The sequence below is a fragment of the Phacochoerus africanus genome, chromosome 9, assembly GCF_016906955.1.
Source record: "Phacochoerus africanus isolate WHEZ1 chromosome 9, ROS_Pafr_v1, whole genome shotgun sequence".
Classification (NCBI taxonomy): Eukaryota; Metazoa; Chordata; class Mammalia; order Artiodactyla; family Suidae; genus Phacochoerus; species Phacochoerus africanus.
The window spans coordinates 626,081-646,913 of record NC_062552.1 but is presented as its reverse complement, the minus strand read 5'-3'; the positions used below and the strand labels follow the sequence as shown (position 1 = coordinate 646,913).

General features: G+C 54.5%; 1 long non-coding RNA gene across 1 annotated transcript; it reads left to right on the top strand.

Annotated features, from left to right (window-relative positions):
• The first annotated feature begins 133 nt into the window (after positions 1-133).
• LOC125136350 (uncharacterized) lies at positions 134-19,945 on the top strand. The gene is made up of 2 exons (XR_007137162.1): positions 134-329; positions 17,783-19,945. It is a non-coding gene; the product is annotated as an uncharacterized LOC125136350 (long non-coding RNA).
• Positions 19,946-20,833: the final 888 nt, after the last annotated feature.

The window sequence follows — 20,833 nt, the reverse complement described above, 5'->3', positions numbered from 1 at the left end:
ACCGCTGCCCTGAATGTGCACAGCAAGACCCAGAGGGATGCGTGCAGCCTGAGCACAGGCGCGTGAGGCCCCTCCTCTTCCTCAGCTGCCTGGCTGCGGGGGCGGGGCCGGGGGGTTAGGGGCTCGGCTGAACTTAGAGGCCTTAGAACAGGTCCCGGCAGGAGCAGGGGCGACTCCACTCCAGCCTGTCTCCAATAGAGTCTCCTTTCACCCCCCGCCCTGTGATCCAGGTAAAGCAACAGTGCGACTGCCGGCTTTTCTCATCAGAGGTGATTTGCTGACATCAGCACAGCCTTTGATCTCACGGAGATGCAAGAGAGGCCACAAGGGTACGTGGGCCGCAGGGGAGGCGCCAGGGACGGGGGAGGGGCTGCGAGGAGCAGGAGGCCCAATCCTTCTGGCTCAGAGTCCCCAGCTGTCATGCCTGGAGAGCTGGCCTTGCCACCCCGTCCTCTGCTCAGGACGATGGGGCTTCTCGGGGGCTCTTTGGAAACTATCCTGAATTTCAGGACCGGCTCTTGGGGGCCTTGTGCCATCTCCAGTGGGGACCCGGCTCCAGGGGGGCTGCAGGTGATCCTGAGCGATGGCCCTGCCTGGGGGGTCCACTTTGCTGGCAGCTGCGGAGACGACTGCTCCGGGCAGTGTTTGCTTTGTTTGAATGATGAAGACTCAGACCTTGTTCTTTGCTGCCGCTGCCTCGAAGCGTCTCATCCGAGGCCTCTTGGAAACCCCATCACTTGGCCAATCAGCTGTTGAGGATGCAACACAACACGGGCAGCCGTTTCTTGGGGCCTAAACCCTCCCCTGAATCACAAACCCGCCGCACTCAGGCGTGAGTCGTCCACGAAGCTGAACAGCGTACGAATCCCTTGCCGGGCAAGGCTCCCATCACCAACAGCAGAGGGACCGAGGGCTGGGGCATTGCGGCCTGCGGGGTGCATCTGTCCCCCAGGGTGGTGCTGAGTGTGGATGAGCGGGGGCCTCTGGGCGCTGGCCGGGGTGGAGACCGCGCTCTGGCCTCTTGGCTCCATCGCGGTCTCTTCGCTCCGTTCGTGGAAAGCACCTAAAAATCCTAGAATTGGGATTTTCAAGAGAAGATGAGGCAGGACTCGTTGGGTTCCTTACATCTTCTATTGCTCACGGTTTATGTTCGTTCAGCCAAAGCCTCTCTTGGGCACCAGTTCTGGCGCTTGATTCAGAAACACAAGTCCTTGGAGAAGCGCTTGCAGCCAGAACCGGAAACAAACTGTGGTCGTTACAGAGCAGCATGACAAGTGACGCTGCGACACCCCGACACGGGCCCTCAGGAGGGGCGGCGGGGGACGAGGGGGCTTCACCCAGAGACTGGAAGGAGCAGGAGGGTGAGGCTGGGTCAGTCCCGTGGTCCCATTTGTCCCTCCTGTCTGTCCAATCAGGCAGCCCCCCCCCCCCCGCAGACAGTGCGGGGTCCTCTCGTTTTCAGAAAGCGCCTCTGCCCGTATCATTTTTCGTGACCACGAGCTTATCCGATGCCGAGTCAACTGGTTTCCACATTAGTTATCTGGCTTGTTCCCTGCCATCCGGTTAGCTGACTGCATTTGTGCAATAAACCAGTGGCCTGGGGTCTGACGGTGTGTGCAGGGATTTGGGCGAAGTTAAATGTCTCTACCTTGACCTACCTGCAAAAGAGAGGATTTGGTAATTAAATTATCAGTTAAGGAAAGTTACAGCATTTGATTTTATAACTTTTATAATTTATTTTCTATTTTTTGCTTTTTAGGGCTGCACCCGTGGCATATGGAGGTTCCCAGGCGAGGGGTCAAATCAGAGCTGTAGCCGCTGGCCTACACCACAGCTGAGCCGAGTCTATGACCTACACCACAGCTCACTGCAGCACCGGATCCTTAACCCACTGTGCGGGGCCAGGGATTGAACCTGCGTCCTCATGGGTCCTAGTCGGGTTCGTTTCCATTGAGCCACGAAGGGAACCCCTGCTTTTACAACTTTTAAAGTAAACTAATTGCCTGATGTTCCCTGTAAGTGTCCGTTTACTTTTCAAAAGAATAAAAATATGATTTATACGTTTTCCTAGAGCTAGAGATAAGTATCAAAGTTGTCCTATTATTTAACTTTCAAACTGAATTGATTTTTTAAAAGTCTGCAAGACTTACCAAATCACCCCAGTGTAAGTTAGAGTCATTTGAACTTTTTATTGAGTTATGGCAGCAAAATGGCTCCAATGAGGTCTGGAGTCTGTTGATGGAAGAGAATTTTCTTGAACTTTCCAAGGAGGTGAGCCCCTTTGAGAATCAGCTGAACGTTACCAGCTTCTCAGAAAAACGCATTGGCACAGACGCTGGGCAGGCCGTCTGGGAGGATTTTTGTGACCGGGCGTCTGCTTTCAGGTGCTCTGATTCCAGGCCTAGTGTGAGGGCTTCCGCCGCCGGAATCAGGAGAAGCCGTCGGGGAGAAACCAGCAAACAGAGCCACTGGTACACTCGGCAGAGGAAAGAAATCCAAATAGAGGTGGCAGGAGAGAACGGGGACCTTAAAACTCTAGGGGACGGGATGACCACGCGCTCGTTAGAGGCTTTCCCATCCCGCAGAGGGAGTGGCGTTGCGAACGTGTTGAATGCGCGGCTCTGGAAGTGGAATTTGGTGTCTTCCCCACGAAGAAACGTGGGCGAGTTCAAGTCCATCGGCTGGGGGATGGGTCTGTAGTTCGTGAACCTGAAGCCACAGGATGAGGTGCCTGAGGCGGAGGCGAGGGGCCGGGGCTGGGCATCCACTGACTCGGATCTCTGAACCCCCCACCTGTCCCATGTCCCTCTCAGCCCCTGTGGGGAAGGGTTTCCGCCAGACACGCCCCCCCCCCCCCCCCCCCCCCCCGGCGCCGCGCCTTCTGTTGGATTTGCCGATGGGCGCAGGTGCCTCCTCCTGGCGCCTTTCCCCTCCCCCAGCCCCGCTCTGCCCCCGGCCCCGCCCCCGGGAGCCGGTCCCCAGGAGGAGGGACAAAGCCTTGCGCCTGTTCCACGAGCGCCCGGAGCCGGTCGCCCCAACGCTTTCTGATCGTGTGGTCTTCACACTTCATTTTGGAAAATTACCCTAGCTGGGTACCCAGGAGCACCCGGGAGCTCGCCTGCCTGCGAAGCGCCAGTGAGGCTCGCTGGGCCTGGGGCGCGTTTCCCGCTGTGCCCGGGCCTGGCGAACCGCCGGGACTCAAGATCGCCCACAAATGCAGCCATTTCTCCACCTGCTTTGCCAAAAGTTTAATGTGACCAAGTTTGGGCCCTGAATAGAGACCCTAAAAGAGGAGGTGGCCCCGCAAAATAAACGGTGTCACAGCCTGTGTTTGACTCGGAGCAGATCTTTCCGCGTCTTTCAGGGAGTTCCCGAGACCACAGCTGTTCTCAGCGCCTGGGACCCGGAGCTGCTCCCGCCTCCCTGTTTATTCCATCTCCCCACCCGTGCACAGAGCCTGGGGCAGACGCTGGTTCCCTTTTCCTTTGTTCTCGACCATTCCTTCCTAATGTTCCAGGGCCTCCGGCCACAGGGTCCCCAGGGGAGAATCATGAGAATCCTGGTGTCTGCAGAATAATGAGGATTTATCCCAGTTGACGCTGGAAAAACCAGCAGCCTCACGGCGACCCCGTCCAGACTCACTTCATCCTCGGTGCTGGTGGCCGAGCCGGGTGAGAGCAGGTGCGGGCAGTGACGGCGGTGGTCCTGGACTCGCGCAGAGACGGGGTCCTGGAGTCTGCTACCTGCACTGCACTCCTCCTACCTCCTTGCTGGTGGAACCACAAAAAGTAATGGGGAGGAGTTGGCCCAGGTACTTAATTTTCCAGGAAGACGCATTTGTCACATGACATGCCCACTTCAAGCCAATTAGACACAAGCCTGAAGCTGTGTGGGGCTCTGGGAATGCTCCTTCTTTCCTGATAAAAGTGGACAGGTGTGGCTGGTGTGGTCTTTTTTTCTTTATGCCTTGAATGTGAATGTGATGGTTGGAGCTGCAGCAACTATTTTGCAACCATGAGAGAAAGGGCGAAAGAGGTACAGAGATGTGAATCAGGGCATTACTCAGCTACAGAACCAACACTGGCGGCTGTTTATGCTGAAACTTGTGGTTTGAAGATTGAAGCCTTCTTTCAAAGCCACAATAGTCAGCTTTCTGTTCCTTGAAGCTAAGTGCTTTCCTAGCTGATAATCTCGCAAATGTTTTGTGACAAGTGAATAGACGTCCACTCTCTACTCTTCCTCCTTTGTAGACACAAATACATGCTTCTATCCATTTGCTCCAAACGGCACTTCTGGCCACCTGTGGTCTGTCAGAAGCCCAGCCGGGGACACCTGGGTTAGAAGTGCTTGGCTGGAGGGCTGCTGGGGTCACCGTGCTTGGAGCCTGTGGGGGGGTGGGGCGGGGGCTGCAGCCGAGGGACAGGGAGGAGCGGCTTGTGTGCAAGAAGGCTCCGCTCAGGACTGCCCTGCCTGCTTGTGGGGAGTCGCAGGAGGCCTGCCCGTTTAACCGTCAGCACTTGACATGGTCAGACTTGAAAATCATGACTTCTTCCTCGTCCCGGACAGGAACAAATCAGCCTTGCTCCTCCACCTGCCACTCCCTCGCTGATAAATCAGCAGAGTTTACATAACCCGCAGTCGGCGGTTTACACCGGGCGCCATCCGGCTCGGTTATGCGCTCCAGGTGCAATTTTCCGCGTCTGTCGGCGTGTGAAGGCAGGAGAAAGTGAACATCTCTCTGTCTGACATTTTAAACCGTGAGCCGCTGTTCAACTGTGGTTTAAAAGCGGCTCATAGGGTGGGTCCCTCAAGGGCCAGGAACGGTGCCAGCACCCTTCAAAAAGCATGACCCCATTTAATGGTCGTAAGCTGTTGGGGGGGGGTACTATTATTTTCCCACTAATAGAGGCGAAGAGGCTGCGAAGCGGCAGGGTTCAAGGCCTGTGCCCTAAACACCGTCTGTGTTGCAACCTCTCCCGGGGACAAGGACCGTGCTCCGGGTTTCTGAGAGTTGCTGGTGCAGGGCAGGGACGCGTGGCCACGGGTGGAGATGCTGGGCTTTAGGGACCCGCCTGTGATCACACAGGAGAGGCAGGCAGTGCATTTCAAGGAAGCGGCCGCAAGCTGCTTTGATTCCGTGTGACAACTCGTCTTTGAGAACCGACTCCTTTCCAGCAGTGATGCAGCGTGAGAAGACGTCCACAGGCATCTGGAAAGGCCCTTGACACCCCCCCCTCCATGTGAACATGTATGTGAGGTTGGATTTTCTCCACGTACCTGAACCAAGACTGCACAGTGTTCAAAAGGTCGAGCGCAAAGCGACGTGAGTCCAACCCTCCTTAACAGGCAAACACCAAAGAGACTTGCGACAGCGTAAAACGATGTCCCTTTTCTTATTTTCTTGGAACACTTTTTTGTTAAAATTTCTTTGAAGGTAATTCTTTTTTGCTTTTTTTTTTTTTCCTGGCATATGGAAATTCCCAGGCTAGGGGTCTAATCAGATCTACAGTGCCAGCCTACACCACAGCTCATGGCAACACTAGATCCTTCACCCACTGAGCAAGGCCAGGGATCGAACCTGCAACCTCAAGGGTCTTAGTCGGATTCGTTTTCACTGCGCCGTGACAGGAACTCCTCTTTTTCGTTTTGAAAACAGTTTTTCCTGATAAGGATATGGATGGTAACGTGTAATGAATTCCTCTTTTATTTGACACGAATGAGTTAATAAATATTTAGAAACCTCACCTCTACACGTGTATCGCACGAAGGCTCTTCTGGGCCCTTCGTCATTTGTGAGTGTGGGCGGGAGTCCTGAGTCCGGAAAGTTTGAGAAAGACGGTCCTGGGGAAGCTGTCAGGGCCCGTGGGCTTGGAGCTCCCTTTCTTCCCCTGGCGGCTGGGGGAGGGGCAGCTAGACCGTCAAATGTGATTTTCACTATGAAATCCCGGGGGGGAGTTTTGATGTCCTCTGGGCCTCGTGTTCTCGCTTTCATTTCCCCCAGGTCCAAATTCTTTCCATGGTTTGGGGCTGACACTCGCTCAGCCGAGAATAAGCACCCACCTGAGCCCGGGCTCCCTTGGTCTCTGAGCTGAGAGGTGGCCGCTGTCCCTTGGTCTCTGAGCTGAGAGGTGGCCGCTGTCCCTTGGTCTCTGAGCTGAGAGGTGGCCGCTGTCCCTTGGTCTCTGAGCTGAGAGGTGGCCGCTGTCCCTTGGTCTCTGAGCTGAGAGGTGGCCGCTGTCCCTTTGTCAGGACACCTGTGCTCACACAGAGGACTCTGGTTTGGAAAGTGGGGGACATCTTGGTGGCTCTGTCCCCGTCAGTGGAGGGGTGACAGAAGCCGTGGGCCTCTCCCCATGCACCTGCAGCCTGGAGTCGGCCGTTGGAGGAGAATTTACACCAGAGAAATAGGCAGATGCTTGGAGTTGGGGATTTGGCGATTTCACAGAACTGGTGGTTACGCACTCGGCAGCACCCTCTGCTTAGCCCTTACTGTTTGTAGAGAAGTTAAAGCAGAGCTATTCCAACAGCGCCTGGGAGTCAGGGCCCGAGCGAAGCCGGCTGTCCTTGTTCCTGTCACCGTATTTCGGCACGCAGGTAATTCTGATGTGCGCCGAATTGGAGAACCACCGTTTTGGCAGAAAGGGGTTCAAACCCGTCATTCCCCTGTTGGTGAAACTCGCCAGGGTGGGGCGTCTTCATCGGCCTCCGTGGCAGCCTGGCCGGGGGTCTGGGGTCACAGGCAGATGCAGGACGGCATCTGGCCCCAGCCGGCTTTCCTGCTGGGGGTCCCCAGCCCCACGCAGGCAAAGGCTTGCGGCCTATGTGGCGACGTGTCTCCGAGGAGAAAGAACGACGCCTCCTCTTCTCTCGTCTCTCAGCTCCGGGCCGGGTTTGGCCAAAGAAGGGCTTCTTTTCGGGTGGCGGGAGGTGTCAGGAGAGGGGAGGGCTTCGTGGAGGGAGCAGAGAACATCGAGGCAGGGTTCCAGGTGCCCCGTGTGGACCAGCCCCGTGCCCCCAGGGGACACGTTCGCAGTGAGGCCCTGAGAAGGCAAGGAACCCCGAACCCGCCTCGCTGTAGGACAGCACGCTGACCGCCTGGCCGCGTCCAGTTGCACCATGAGAGAAAGAGCGCTGCTCTTCCGGAGGCACCTGCAGGAGGCTTCGCTGCTCAGCGTTCGAGAGCTCGGCTGGAGATCAACCCAGGCACTTTCTTTCCATTGCACTTCTTGCATCCAAGAATTGGTCCCTTGAAAAACGTCCCTGCCGCTGGGCATATGCTGAACAAGTTTGTGTCACACCAAACAAGGACAGAGCTTCGTTTTGTTTTCAGCTCTGGGATCCACACTGCAGCATAGTTCCTCTAAGTCTGGGGACATCCTTCTTTGGCTGACCAGTCCTGACCCTCCGGGGCTCGTAGGTCACTTTGCCTCCGAGCACAGAAGCCTCCATCTCGCCCGGCAGGCTTTCCCAGGGGCCAGCGCTCACCTGTCTCTGAGGAGTTTATTGCCAAGGTCTGGGAGCTAGTTTACGTTTTACTCATGAGTGATCTCGGGCCGATTTGATTTGAAGCCTTGGATTCTCTTCCATCAGATTTCATTTAGGAAGGGGGGGGGGAGGGGGACGGACAGGTGCATTGTCCATTTAAAACAGCGCTTATTTAATTACGTTTTTCAGATGAATTTGGCCATTAAATGAGGAAGCACGATATTAATTCGGTTCATCTGTGTTTGGTTCCGAATTGAAGTGGATACTTGTCAAGTCATCACAAGGTGAAATGTTTGTAATTAAACAGATTAATTGTGGGTTCAGAGAAGAAATGGTGACACACTCTGCTTATTGGAAAGACGGCCACCGTCACGGTACAATCACACGCGTGTACGTATTTTGCTCAACTGAAAGCAGCAGGCTGACATATTCTGTGTGTTTTCTCCATGCTTATTTTTGTAAAAACAGCATATGGATTCTTAATCTGCCTCGCATTCCTAAATGTTACCTATGATCCTTTAACATAAAACTCACACGGGCTTTCTTCCTGTCAACATGGAAACGGCTGGTGATGAATCGTCCTTAGCATCTCTGTCCCTGTCTTTCTGATCTTGAACCCGAGAAGGGAGATGTGTAATTATTTCTCAAAGTATTCAGTGATTTTCTTCATTTCTTTTACCGCTGCACCTATGGCATAGGAAAGTTCCCGGGCCAGGCGTCGAATCAGAGCCGCATCTGTGACCTACGCTGCAGCCACGGCAACATCAGGTCCTGAACCCGCTGAGTGAGGCCAGGGATCCTACCTGCATCCCGCAGAGACTCTATCAGGTTCTTAACCTGTGGAGCCACAGTGGAAACTCTGATTTTCTTCAATTTCAACTAATTTACTCAAGAGGAGGAATTGTTGCTTCTCCAGCTGTAGCGGTGTCTGATGTTAAAATCATCGTCACTCCAAGGGTTGCCACGACTGTTGGAGCTTAAACATCTTTCAGTGGTTCCCTTGGCACTTTGCGAAATGACCCAAGTGCCCAGCTGTGGTTTACGTCACTGTCCCTTTTGGCTCGTCTGCCCCGGACCTGGACCCCCCGCGCCCTCGTCATCGTCTTTCCAGCGTATCTGCTTTTCCTCCACAGCAGCTGAGGACACTGACGCCGGGACGGAGAATTCGGATGACATTGAGGAAGAGGATCTGGAAACGAGCCCCAGCACGATGGCGCCCCTTGTCAGTGTGCTCGAAGGTCTGTGAGTGTGTCAGGTTCTGTTGAGGATAAGAATCCCCCGTCGTGATGATCCGTTTCAGCTTGGACGCGGTCACACTGGGCCAAACGTGGTCTTGGTGTTTGTATCAAAATCAGTTTTCTGTGTCGGTGGCCACCTGGTAAGCTTGGCCCTCCTGCTCTGGGGTCCCTGGACGGTCCCTGCAGCGCGTCCTGCCTCCCGAGCCCCCCCCCCACCTCCGCAGTTTCTCCTCAGAATTGTGCAGTCTCCCTCTTACACCTGTGGCCCCCCCGAGGCTGTGGGGCGTCTCTCGTGGTCCAGACCTGCACAGCTGGCCCCTGCCCCGACGGCGGCTCCTCCCAGGCCTCGGGTCTCAGGGTCTCGTCTTTTCTCGCGGGGGCCTTTCCCCCTCTTCAGTGACCACGTCCTACTTTGCTGTAACCTGCGTGCCTGTCTGACTTGCTGTGACCTTAGAGCAGAGCCTTCACTGGCATGTGTGTCGGTGGGGTGGACGTGGCTCTGGTGGGAAGTGGGGGGAAGCCGTGATCTGCTCGGAGGATGTGGGGACCCTGGTGAGTGTCTCCAAGTCCTCGTCCCTTAAACTCTCTTTGAACAATTATCCAGTCCTACCATTTGAGAATTTGCCACCTCTCACTGCTACCAGTGGCAGCTAAGACGCCCCCGCTCAGGCTGTGTCGGCGGCTGGGATGCCCCCAGCCTCAGAATGGGCTGGATTTGCTCCTCGTTCCCTCACCTGCGTTCAGTTCTTGCACCAAATGCCCGCCTCTGGTTCACCACTCAGCCAGGGCTTTCATGTCACTGGCTGTTGTCTTTCATGGGGGGGGCGGGGGCGGTTCACACCACCTGGTCTTTGCTGCTTCTCCCAAAGAGCCCCGCCCTTATCAAAGCTCAGATAAGTTTGAAAAGGTCAGGGATGAAAACTACCTTGGCATTTGATGTGTATTTGCATATGCATGTAATTTATTTGGGGGAAGATTAGAGCAGCTATTACCCAAGCAAAGATAATAATTGCCCTAATTAGTGATAAAGTGGAATTGGCATTCTAGGAGGCTCGGAGTCCACATTCTGGGCAAATGTTTGTATAAGAGGTAACTATCGAGGAGTACTGCTTGAGCTGCCTTAATTAACTCCATTCTACTTATTAGACCCGTGTTTGTTCCCTTCTGGGGTTTTACATTAATAAACACAGAGTCCATCATAGATAAATGGCCCTTTGTTAAACGTGTTGAGGGAGCGGTGTGACCCACAGCCACGTGCCAGGTCGCGGGTCCCAGGTCTGGTCCAAAGGGATGAGCAGTGCAGGCTTGGCAGGCCTTCTCCTGCAAGTCCGAACGCAGCACTTCGGGCTTCGTAAACCACAGGGTCTCGGACAGTGCCTGAGAGGGGCGCGCGGCTCTTCCATGCACAAAGTGGGGAGTTTGGGGTCACAAACTCTCAGTGTCTTTTTCTAAGGCTTGGACGCTTTGGTTTTTCTGCTCTTGTTTCTAGAGTCTTAGTTCAAGAAAGAGCCACGGCTGCTGAAGCCCCCACGTTTCTGAGGATGGGGGCAGCCAGCTCCTGCAGGTGCATCTGAGGGCAGCTCTGGGGCTGCGGAGGCCGGACCCCCACAACCCTGAGGGTTTCTGGCCTTTGACAGAAAGCATCCCGGGACCCTGCTGTGTACAGTTACTTGCAGGTACAACCTGAAGGGAAAACCTCAGGGGACCAGTTGTATGTCACACACACACACACACACACACACACATACACACGCACACTCACACACACACTCAACACACGTGCGTGTCCTGAACGCACTGTTTGCAGATACTCTTGAGGGACGTGTGAGGCTACATCACCAGTGATCACACCGCCCTGAATTCCGCCCCCATCGTCCTCACCACCCACCCTGGACCCGCGAAGCCCTGGCCTGGACCCTCGCTTGGGATGCAGCCAGCCTGCTCCAGCCAAGCCCCTGCCTCAGGACACGGGGGCCAAGGAGGGAGGGACCCGGAGCCAGAGGGGCCGGGAGGCGGCTCAGGGACAGCGTCTACGCAGCATGGACTTAGTGGAGCGCTCCCTCTAGGATACAAAGCGTGGTATTTATGCTGAAGCTACTCCTTGTCCGCGTGACCCCGGCCGGCTTGGGACGCAGCTCAGGGCCCGTCGGCGGCCGCCCCGCGGGTTACCCCCGGTGTCATTTTCTCCCCTCGTTTTCCAGGCCTCGCTGGTTGCTTCCTCTGGTTGCTCCCTCTGTTCTGCCAGGTACCCCGAGGTGGGCTTTTGGAATCAGGGGACAGAAACACGCGGTGGATGCCTTGTTCCCCGAGAGGGTCTGGCTGGCGCTGCTTTCTCGCGCTCGCGTCCGGCCCCAGGGGCCGTTTTCCGAGTTCTCTTGCTGTTCTCTGTACTGTTAGTGCCCACATTGAACCCAGGGAGGAGCCAAGGGCAGGTCCCAAAGCCTTGGGGGCGCCCACGCCTCCTGGGGGGCCGGGGGTTGCAGAGGCTGCGCTGGGGGCGAGAAGGGTGCCGTGGTGACGGCCGGGCCTGCCCGCGGGAGCTCGGGACGTGGCCTCCGCCTGGGGTTTCTTCATGGACGACCCAGTGCCAGGGTCCCCCCATCTTTCACCCGCAGGCAGGCACGGGTGTGGATGACGGAGTCAGGAGGATGCCGTGTTCTGAGCCCTGGGGGCCGAGCTGGGGGAGGGAGGCTTCTGGGGGAGGGAGGCCTCTGGAGCTGGGAGCTGGAGTGTGGCCACTAGCCAGACGGACCGTGACCATTTAGGACGATTTGCAAGCACAGGCCCCCGTCCTGCTGTCCCCATGTGCTCTCCGGGCATCCAGGACTGTGACCCCAGAGGAGAGGGGCCACAGCTGGGCTGCCCAGCCCCGGGGGCAGGAGGAGGCCTCCAATGATGGCAGCCCCCTGGGGCCATCCGGCCGGCGCCCCCCAACCCCCTGCCGGAGGTCAGACGGCAGCATCGCTACCTGGCCGCCCACCCTGCTTCCTGCTCCTGGCGACAGCGTCACCGCCAGCAAGCAGAGTCCTGCGTTCCCTCAGGGAGGATCACTGTGGGTCTGGGAGACGAGGAAGCGGCCAGGGTCTCGCAGCCCCACCTCTAAGCCCGTGTGTGTGTCTGGTGCGTGTGTGCGTGCGCTTGACTGCGTGTGTGCCTCTGTGTGCCTGTCCGTGTGCACGTGTCTGTGTGTGTGTGTCCATGTGTGCGTGTGTCCACGTGTGCGTGTGTCCGTGTGCAAGTGTCAGTGTGTCTGTGTTAGTGTGTGTCAGCATGTGTGCGTGTCTGTGTGCGTCTGTGTATGTGTGCCTGTGTGTGCGTGTCCACGTGTGCATGCGTGTGCATGGCTCTGTGTGCGTGTCCGTGTGTGCCCTTGCCCAGGGCATCTCCGAGGGAGCCCTTGCTTGGGTCCTGCCCCTTTGCCGGCAGTCGAGAGGGTGAAGCTGCTACAGCAACGCCTGCCTCCTTCAGGAAACGCCAGCTCCTCTCCGAGCCCCCGTGGGTCCTATTTTGTTTGGTCTTGGCCTCCGCCTCCAGGGCATCTGGTGACTTCATTTCTGGGCCTGGCAATCTGGGGGACTGTTTTGCAAGCGTCTTCCAGAATTTAAGCCTCCTTGTGGAGGGCGCAGTTCTTGGCACGAACGATGTGGCTTTGTCTCCAGCAGCCATTAATTCTGGTCCTCCACCAGCTCTGGGAAGCCTGGGATGTGCTGGTTTTAGGGCGACGGAACCACAGGCGGGGGCTCGCTGGGCCCGGGTCTGTGCGGCCGTGCTGGACCGGCTGGGACACGGGCAGCACAGCACAAAGCATTTGTCATCTGCACAGCGTGTTGATGCTGCGGTGAGCATGTTGGGGCTGCCACCCGATGTGTAAGGATAATTACACCTGGAGCTCAGGCACCCCGGCCCCACGTCACCCCCTCAACCCTCCTGGGCAGGAGGAAGTGTCAGGATTCCCCAGAGACTGCTGGGGAGCCGGGCGTCCTGGGGCCCGGGGGCTGGCAGAGCCCTGGGAGCACCCTTGAGTCGGCCTGGAGGCTGTTTGCTGATCTCGGACCCTGGCTTTTGGAGAAAAGCCTCCTTTCCTTCCCAGACTTGCCCTGGAGGGAAACGTGACTCAGCGAGACCTGACTTCAGGGCTGAACTGCCCCGTCAGGAAGCTGGAGCCTTGCTTTGGTGCCCTCCTGAATCTCCTTGGGGAAGTTGGGACAAAAGCCCTGGTGGCGGGGGCTGGCCAGAGGCGGGCGCAGGCCCCCCTACGCCGGAGCGAGAGAGGCATGCTGTGTCCCCTTCCTTCTTAAATCGGCGGTTGGACGAGGGCGGCCTGAGTGGGTGACCCGGGGCCCAGGGACACAGGCGGTTGGGCGCCAGGTGCCAGAGGCGCCGTTAAGGGTGGCATCTCATCTGAGTGTTGACTGTCCTGCTGGGTGTTTTCCTTCAGATAATTTTGATATGAAAAGAAGTGGTCTATTCAGGGGCCTTGCTGCCTTTGCCGTATTCCAGCTGTTAAAGCATCTGCTCTGGTCTCTTCCACGGGACAGCTCATGGGCCAGAAGAACCTAAGAGAGACTCTAGTGCCATGGTCTCAACGTCATGTGCTCTGTGGTCCCCCTAAAGGAGGAGGGATCTAAAGGCACCTGATGCTCAGGGCCAGCGTGGCCTCAGGAGCCTCTGCTCACGTGGTCACTCTGTCCTGTCTGACGACAGTGATGGGCAGCGAGGCCTGGCCTTGAACCTGCTCCAAAGTCCGCACGTCTGTTTGGCTTCATCTCATTTTTAAAGAAGTGATTTCTGCAGCTTTGTACAATCCATGTCATATATTGATATGGTCGAACATACACACCTGTGTCGTTTATAAACAGGTGACCATACACCTGCAGGACATAGAGAGCCAAGGTTTCCTGGAGGAGGGGTGTGTACAATTCAAGAAGCGAGGCGGCCACCCTGTCAGTGGACACAGAGTGGAGAGCTCAGTCCATCACACCCACACCCTGCTTTTGCCCCGAGGAGGTGGAGCAGAGGGCTTTGTGGACGGGGGGCTGCTGGGAGGCCGGAGGGGCGCCCAGGTGTCGCCCTCACAGTCCAGAGCCCTGCGTGTCACCCCAGGCGGCCCTCTAGCCCCCAACGCTCACGGGGCTAGTGACTGCCGGTTGGGGCCCCACGGAGCCCGAGGGTTCGGCCCCAGAAACCTGCACAGACCACGTGCTCCCGTTCTGGCGGATCCCAAACCTGGCTTCACAGCTTCCTCTGGGCGAGCCGATCATCTTCCTGTCAAAAACATGCTTTCCTTTTTTTGTCCCTACGAACAGACTCATCAAAATCAAAATTTGAAAAAAGGACTAATTAGTGACATGTGGAGGAAGAAAGAATGGGCCAAGATCGGCTGTCAGTGTGTCTCGTGTCCATGGTTAGGCTTCCTTGGTTTGGGCTTTGAGTGTCGTCTCAGCGGCTGGCGAAGGCTGGACGGGACGCTTGTGGGGAGAGGCGTCACCCAGCTGCCAGAAAGGCTGCGGGGCTGGGGCCAGGTTGCCTCGGGGATGGAGCTCCGCTGAGGACTGGCATCCTGACAACACGGAGTCCTCCGGCTCGCGAGCCAGGTGCATCTTCCCGCGGACTCAGGACTGGGCTCTGCTCAGGCAGCGTTTCTAGGTCTTGAACACCTAGTGCCAGATTATTTGTAAGTATGATGACACTGGGAACGGGGTTGCGTTTTGAGTTAAAATCCCCACTTGTTCCTCATTCATTGCTGGTGCAGCCCGTGGTGGATGGCTCCAGAGCCCCGTGGCGCCAAGTCCAAGGACACTCAAGGTCCTCGGCAAAACGGCTTTTGGTGCCTGCATCGAACCTGCGCCCATCCTCCCTTATACTTCAAAGCATCTCTAGATTACTTGTAATGCCCGATACAATGGAAATGCTATGCAAATACTTACAAACACGATGCTGCAGATGCAGTTCCCCGCACGTAGCAAATTCAAGTTTTGCTTCTTGGAACTTTCTGGGATTTAAAAAAAAATTATTCTCGATTTGTGGTTGGCTGAATCTGAGGGTATGGAACCCGTGGACATGGAGGGCTGCTCGCATATAGAAGTGCGGATTTTTCAGTATTGATCTTGTACCCAGCACCCTTGACATTCTTCTTAGTTCTTGTGTCTTTTCTCTTGAGCCCATGAACTGGTCCACAGAGGTGGTTTATGTTGGGTCCAAGACAGACAGCTTTAGTTCTTCCTCTCTCACCCGGGTGCATCTGACTTCTCTTTCTTGCAGGAAAGGCCCGTCCAGGACAACAGCGAACAGAAGTGGGACAAGGCATGACCTTTCTCTTGTTTCTGCTCTCAGGAATAAAGGCTTCGCATTTCACTGTTAGGTGCACTTTCCTGGAGTGGAGACGTCTCCCTCCGAGCCCCAGTGTCCTGCGGGGCTGGACTTTGTAAAATGCGTCTGTGTCCACTGAGGTTGTCACGTGGGTTTTCTTTCTTAGTTTATTAACATGGTAAAATATATTGACGGACTTTTGAATTTTGAACAAACCTTGCCTTCTTGGGTTAAACCTCATTTAGTCAAAATGTGTGTGCCTGTATATCTATTTGTATGTATATATGCATATACGTATGAACACAGATGCAAATATTCTAAACAAAGTGTCAGCAAGTCAAATCCAATCTTATATAAATGTACATATATGTATAATATTTGCATCTGCGTTCATGAGCGATATTGGTATTTTTTCTTGTCAAGTTTTCACATAGCTTTGCTGTCAGGATAACACTAGCCTCGAAGATGAGTCAGTGTGTACTCTCTCTTTTTGCGCTTTTCTAGAGGGGTTGGTAATAGCACACAGTTTGTGCAGCCCGAATGCTTTTAATGCTTTGTTGTGTGGCCCAGAATATGGCCTCTCCTGGCAGATGCACTTGGAAAGGCTGTGTATTCTGCCGTCGATGGCTGGCAGGTTCTGTCGATGGCAGGCGGGTCGGGGTGGTCACTCTTTTGGCTGATTTCTTGTCTGTTTGTGTTCCCGGTTTGGGCGGAGAGGTTTGCTGCGCAGCCTCTCCTGACAGCGTCGGCGCAATTTCCTTTCTCTCGCTTCTGCCCAAACCAAATGTCGGCGATGCTTTGGGGTGGGGGCGGGGTGCAAGCAGACACTCTCTGAACGGCCACACATCTGCTCGTTTGGGCTATTTTTTGAATAAGTGGATGTATAAAAATTCGAGTTTGGGGCCCGTAGGCTCTTGAGCTGGTGGGTCTCCTCGTGGAGGGAGGAAGTTCCTGGGGGCAGGTCCGCAGAGGCCAAGTTCGGCTCATTTATTCAACAGGTCAGGATTCAGGAGATGACACCAATTGGTCAAGGAGGAAAAGGAATTCGTTTCAACTCATCAGAAACTCTAAGGTTAGACATCTCCTATTTATAAATCATGTGGTTCATTTGTGGATTTTAGTGCCTAGGTTGACGACGTCATACATCAAAAGTCAACTTGCTCCTGATCAGTGCTGTGCAGATTTTGAAGGTCTTGTTCCTTTTAGAAGCCACAGAGTTTGGAGGAGGCTGGAGCTGTGGTGGGAAACTCAGAAACGCAGAGATCAGAAGGAGGTCTGCTCACAAGCCTTCCGATCAGCCTGTCGCAACTGGAGCATCAGCCAAAAGGGTTTTAAACCTGAGTGCAGCTGGTGAAAGCAGTTGGTTAAGGAAGCCCCGCTGGCCTTCGGTCTTCAGGAGGTGGCCTTCATTCCGGCCGCCAGTGTGTGTGGTGCCAGGTGGAAGGTGTGGGGACCAAACCGGTGCCCGCGGGAGGCTCTGGGGATGAGAGGCTCTTGCACCCAGGACTTGGCCCTGCCAGGTGCTGCGTTTGGGGGGGGGGGGTGCTTGGGGCTTGATGAGACCCCGGCAGAGCAGGTAATTGGGTTGGCGTCAAGGAGGGTGTATAGGTAAGCAGTGGAGTGACCTGACTGAATTTGGGTGTTCAGGTGTGACCTTCACCTTGGCATAACAAGGTCAGCGCTGTAGCATGTTGGATTTCACACTTGACACAGGCGCGGTAGCTGATTAGCTGTGAAAACTGCTTTCCTGCTTCCAAATAGCCCTTTTCTAACTTGGGTCATTTCTGACCCTTCACATAATGAGAATATTTTCTAGGTCTGGGAAAGTACTGGGTCTGTTCTTGCAGCGTTTACAGGTGTTGCTTTCGGCGTCCTCCCAAAGGCATCCTCCCCTTCTGGGCCTTTCCCCGCCCTTGAGCGGGCATGGCTGCAATACCACTCTTGACTCACTAAAGTTAGCCAAAGTTTGCACACGGCCCTTCTGTGCAAAACTTACCAAGTTTCCAGTCTGGGATCTTTTACAATGAATCATTCTCCTGGTACCGATGGTGCAGAGTCTCAGATTTCCGAGTATCCCCCGCGTGAGTGATTCGGGGATTGAAAATAGACCAGTCAGGCGTCACTGGAATTCTTGACGCCACAATTGGGTCACGTCTCTGAGGGATTTCTGCAGCTCGCTGGGTCGCACCGAGCAGAAGGCTATTTGTAAAAATCCCGTCCGCGGGGTGCAAAGCGAGTCATGCTATTCAAGACCGTCCCCAAAGGCACCTGGTGGTGCGGAACTCCTGTGCGGTTCAGCCAGGCCCCAGCAGCTTCGTGTTTACCCGGCAGAAGCCCCTGGAGCCTCCGCTCGGCTCTCCCGGTCGACGTCCGCGCAGACCCACTCGTGCCCAGCTCAAGGCGCGGCTGGGCCTGTCAGAGGGGCAGGTCCTGCCTTTCTCCAAGCGTGTGCGTGTGGCCTGAGACACATGAATCGCTTTTCAAAATCCTTCAGGTGTTTGTGTGGTAATTTCAATACACTAGGCTTCAAAGCAGGTGGGCGCCCTGCCAACAGGCGGACTAACCCAGGGGTGGGATTCTGGCATTTCTCGTTGAATGCCCTGCGCTGTTAGGGAAGAGTGCTTCCAACCAAGGAGGAGGAGTTCAATCATGCCACGGGGAGGTGGGTTTTTTTTTTCTTCTTTTTTTACTGTTCTTTTTTACAGCAATTTAAGGTTTCATTGCCAAGCCATAACTATTTCTAATTTTAGCTCAGATCCATCCTCCTGATCACCACGCGTCACTGTCTGATTCCTGCTCTACGTTCTGTAGAGACGTCACCGCCACCTGACTTGTGCTGGTCACGACAGGACCGTGGCCGCTCACCGTGAACTCCAGGCGCCCGTCAACGCTAATGGATTCATCACTATTACTAAGTCAGGCGCCCGACTTACTACGAGTTGGCACTAGCAGCGACGCCGAGGAAAGGTCACGTGGCCCAGCGGCCATGCTCACTCTTCCCTGCAGAAAGGGACCTTCTGCCAAAGTCAGCGAGGGAAGCAGCTGAAGCGTCTGACTCACCCCCAGCACAGCCTGTGGCAACCGCGCCTTTCTGCAAAACACAGCACGTTTTTCAAATTCCTCCAAATAACTTTGATAACAATAAAGAGATGCTCAGGGAGAGGAGGGAGACTGCTGTCCCCAGCCTGCTCTGTGGGACGTCCCCAGGGCCATGCTCCAGCTCCTGCGCTGTTGGCTGATTTCGGGTCGGTTGGGAAGGAGCCAGCAGTCAGAATGGAGCTCTGGTCCTGGGGAAAGATCTCGGGGGCTGGCACTGGATTCTGTCTGTTTGGCTCCTCGACCAAGTGCCTCTGCCTAGTCACTGTCCAAAGCACCACAGATTGGGCAGTGATTCACCCTCTGGTGATCAGGTGTGCCCTGGGCACCAGGCACTGATTCAAAGGACACACACTCCCAGCAGAGCCAGGGGGCAAAGCCCAGACACTCCTTGCTGTGTGTCAGGGCACAGAGGAAAGCTGCAGAAAACAAACAGGCCGGCTCCCGCTCTTGCCTAATCAAGATCTTCCTTTGGAAGGAAGAAGCCACCGATGTTCAGGGCTCATTCTAAAGATTATCCTGTGGGATCAACTGAAAGCTAAGAAACAAAAGGTAGGCACCTTCTTTGATGACATCTAAAATTTGTGCTTTCCTTGAAATCAATGTCGTGTTTCTAAGTTCAATAGAATTTCAACTTCAAATGTTTGTTTTAGAGTTTAGAACATTCCTGTGTGTTAAAGTAAAATAACTTAGGGACAGCTAAACCCTCGAAGGAAGACAGAATTCTGATCATATTCAATGAGAACAAGGAGGAGGATGGGAGAGAAACATGGTTTCCATGACAACCTCAAGGTAATCAGAGGCAAAACCGCATTTCAACAGTCATAGCTTCTTCTGTTCTAATGCCACACAAAGCAAGAAAGAGTGTTGCTAAGTATTTGAATGAGGATGTTCCATACTTTAGACTCCAAAGTTTTTGGACTCTTGAGCTTCTTGGATATGTCCATTTATGTCTTTCATCAACTTTGGAAAAGCTTTTGCATTAATCTTTCAACTGTTCTGTGCCATTCCCCCTCTCTCTTTTCTTTCCAGGATTCTGATGACAGGGACCGCATGCATTTTAGGCCCTCTGATTTTGTCATGACGTGGCATTCACGTCCATCTTTCTGCTCTCTGTTCTTCAGATTGGCTGATTTCTACAGGTTGATTCAAGTTCACCAAATCTTCCTCTCGTCAGCTCCACGATCTTGTTATGCTCACCTAGTAAATTTTTCATTTTAGATATTCTATGTTTTAGAACTAGCACTTTGATTGGATTCGTAAACTGTCTGCTTCTCTGCTTCCGAGATGTTCGTTAGTTATGACTACGATTTCCTTTATGTCCTGGAGCAGAACGGAAGGGTCCTTATCTGCTGATTACAACATCTGGGTCAGCCTGGATCAGTTTTCCTGGAAACTCTAGAGTTTCTTCAAATGCCTGATGTTGAATTTTACTCTGGAAATGCAGTCGGTTTGTTGTAAGGACTCTGGACTGTGGTGCGTCCTCTTCCAGGAGTTGGGGTTTGATCCCAGCACACTGCTACCCCACTGGGAGGACACCCCAGATGCTGTGTCCCCAGAGAGAGTCCCTTCTCCCCATTGTGACCTCCGACACGTCCACCTGCTTTGCTTTCTCCCCAGTGCCTTCAGGCATTTGTTTCTGTATTTTGACAAGAGTTTTCTTGTGTCCCTCAGGGGCTTTGGACGGATTTGGTGAGGGTACAGTGATGATACTGCAAGTGAAAAAATGACGCAGTTGGCTGCAGCTCACAGACATCTTGGTAAACGCCCTGCAGCAAGACATCGAATTAAAGAGCCCTCTGGGGCCTCCGATGACATCTCCTTTCTGTGTGTTGCTTGTGGTCGAGACGGCAGCAGGTGCAGGAAGGGAAGGGCTATGTGCGCCTGTCAGCGTGGGGCTCAGACGGGGCGTGGCTATTCATGGTGATAGTATTTGTGGAGGGAAGAAAACATGAGAGTCCCTCCAGGCAGTACTCAGATCACTGGGGGAACGAAGAAGGGACAAGAACAGGGGTCCATGCATCTCAGAAAAACCTTCTCTGCCAGGGAAAACGCATACTTCTTCCCGTGGAAGCTAGGACCTAAGAGGGTATTTCCTGTCTCTGCAAAAACACAGCATTTTTTTTTTGTCTTTTTGCTATTTCTTGGGCCGCTCCCGCAGCATATGGAGATTCCCAGGCTAGGAGTTCAGTCGGAGCTGTGGCCACCAGCCTACACCAGAGCCACAGCAACGCGGGATCCGAGCCGTGTCTGCAACCTACACCACAGCTCACAGCAACGCTGGATCGTTAACCCGCTGAGCAAGGGCAGGGACTGAACCCGCAACCTCATGGTTCCTAGTTGGATTCGTTAACCACTGCGCCACGACGGGAACTCCCCCCAAACACAGCATTTTAAACACATTGAGACATAATTGACACAAGCTGTGTTAGTTTTAGGTGTGTACATAATGGCTTGATATGTGTGTATATTGGTAAATGATCACCACGATAGGTTTAGTTAACACCCATCACCTCACAAAGTCACCCATTTCTTTTCTTGGGATGAGAACTTTTAAGAAACACTCTCTCGGCAGCTTTCAAGTGTACGATGCAGTGTTAGTAGCCACAGTCACCATGCTGTGCGTTACGTTCCCGGGACTTATTTTATAACCGGAAATCTGTACCTTTGGACCCCCCGTCACCCATTTTGCCCACTTCCCGCTT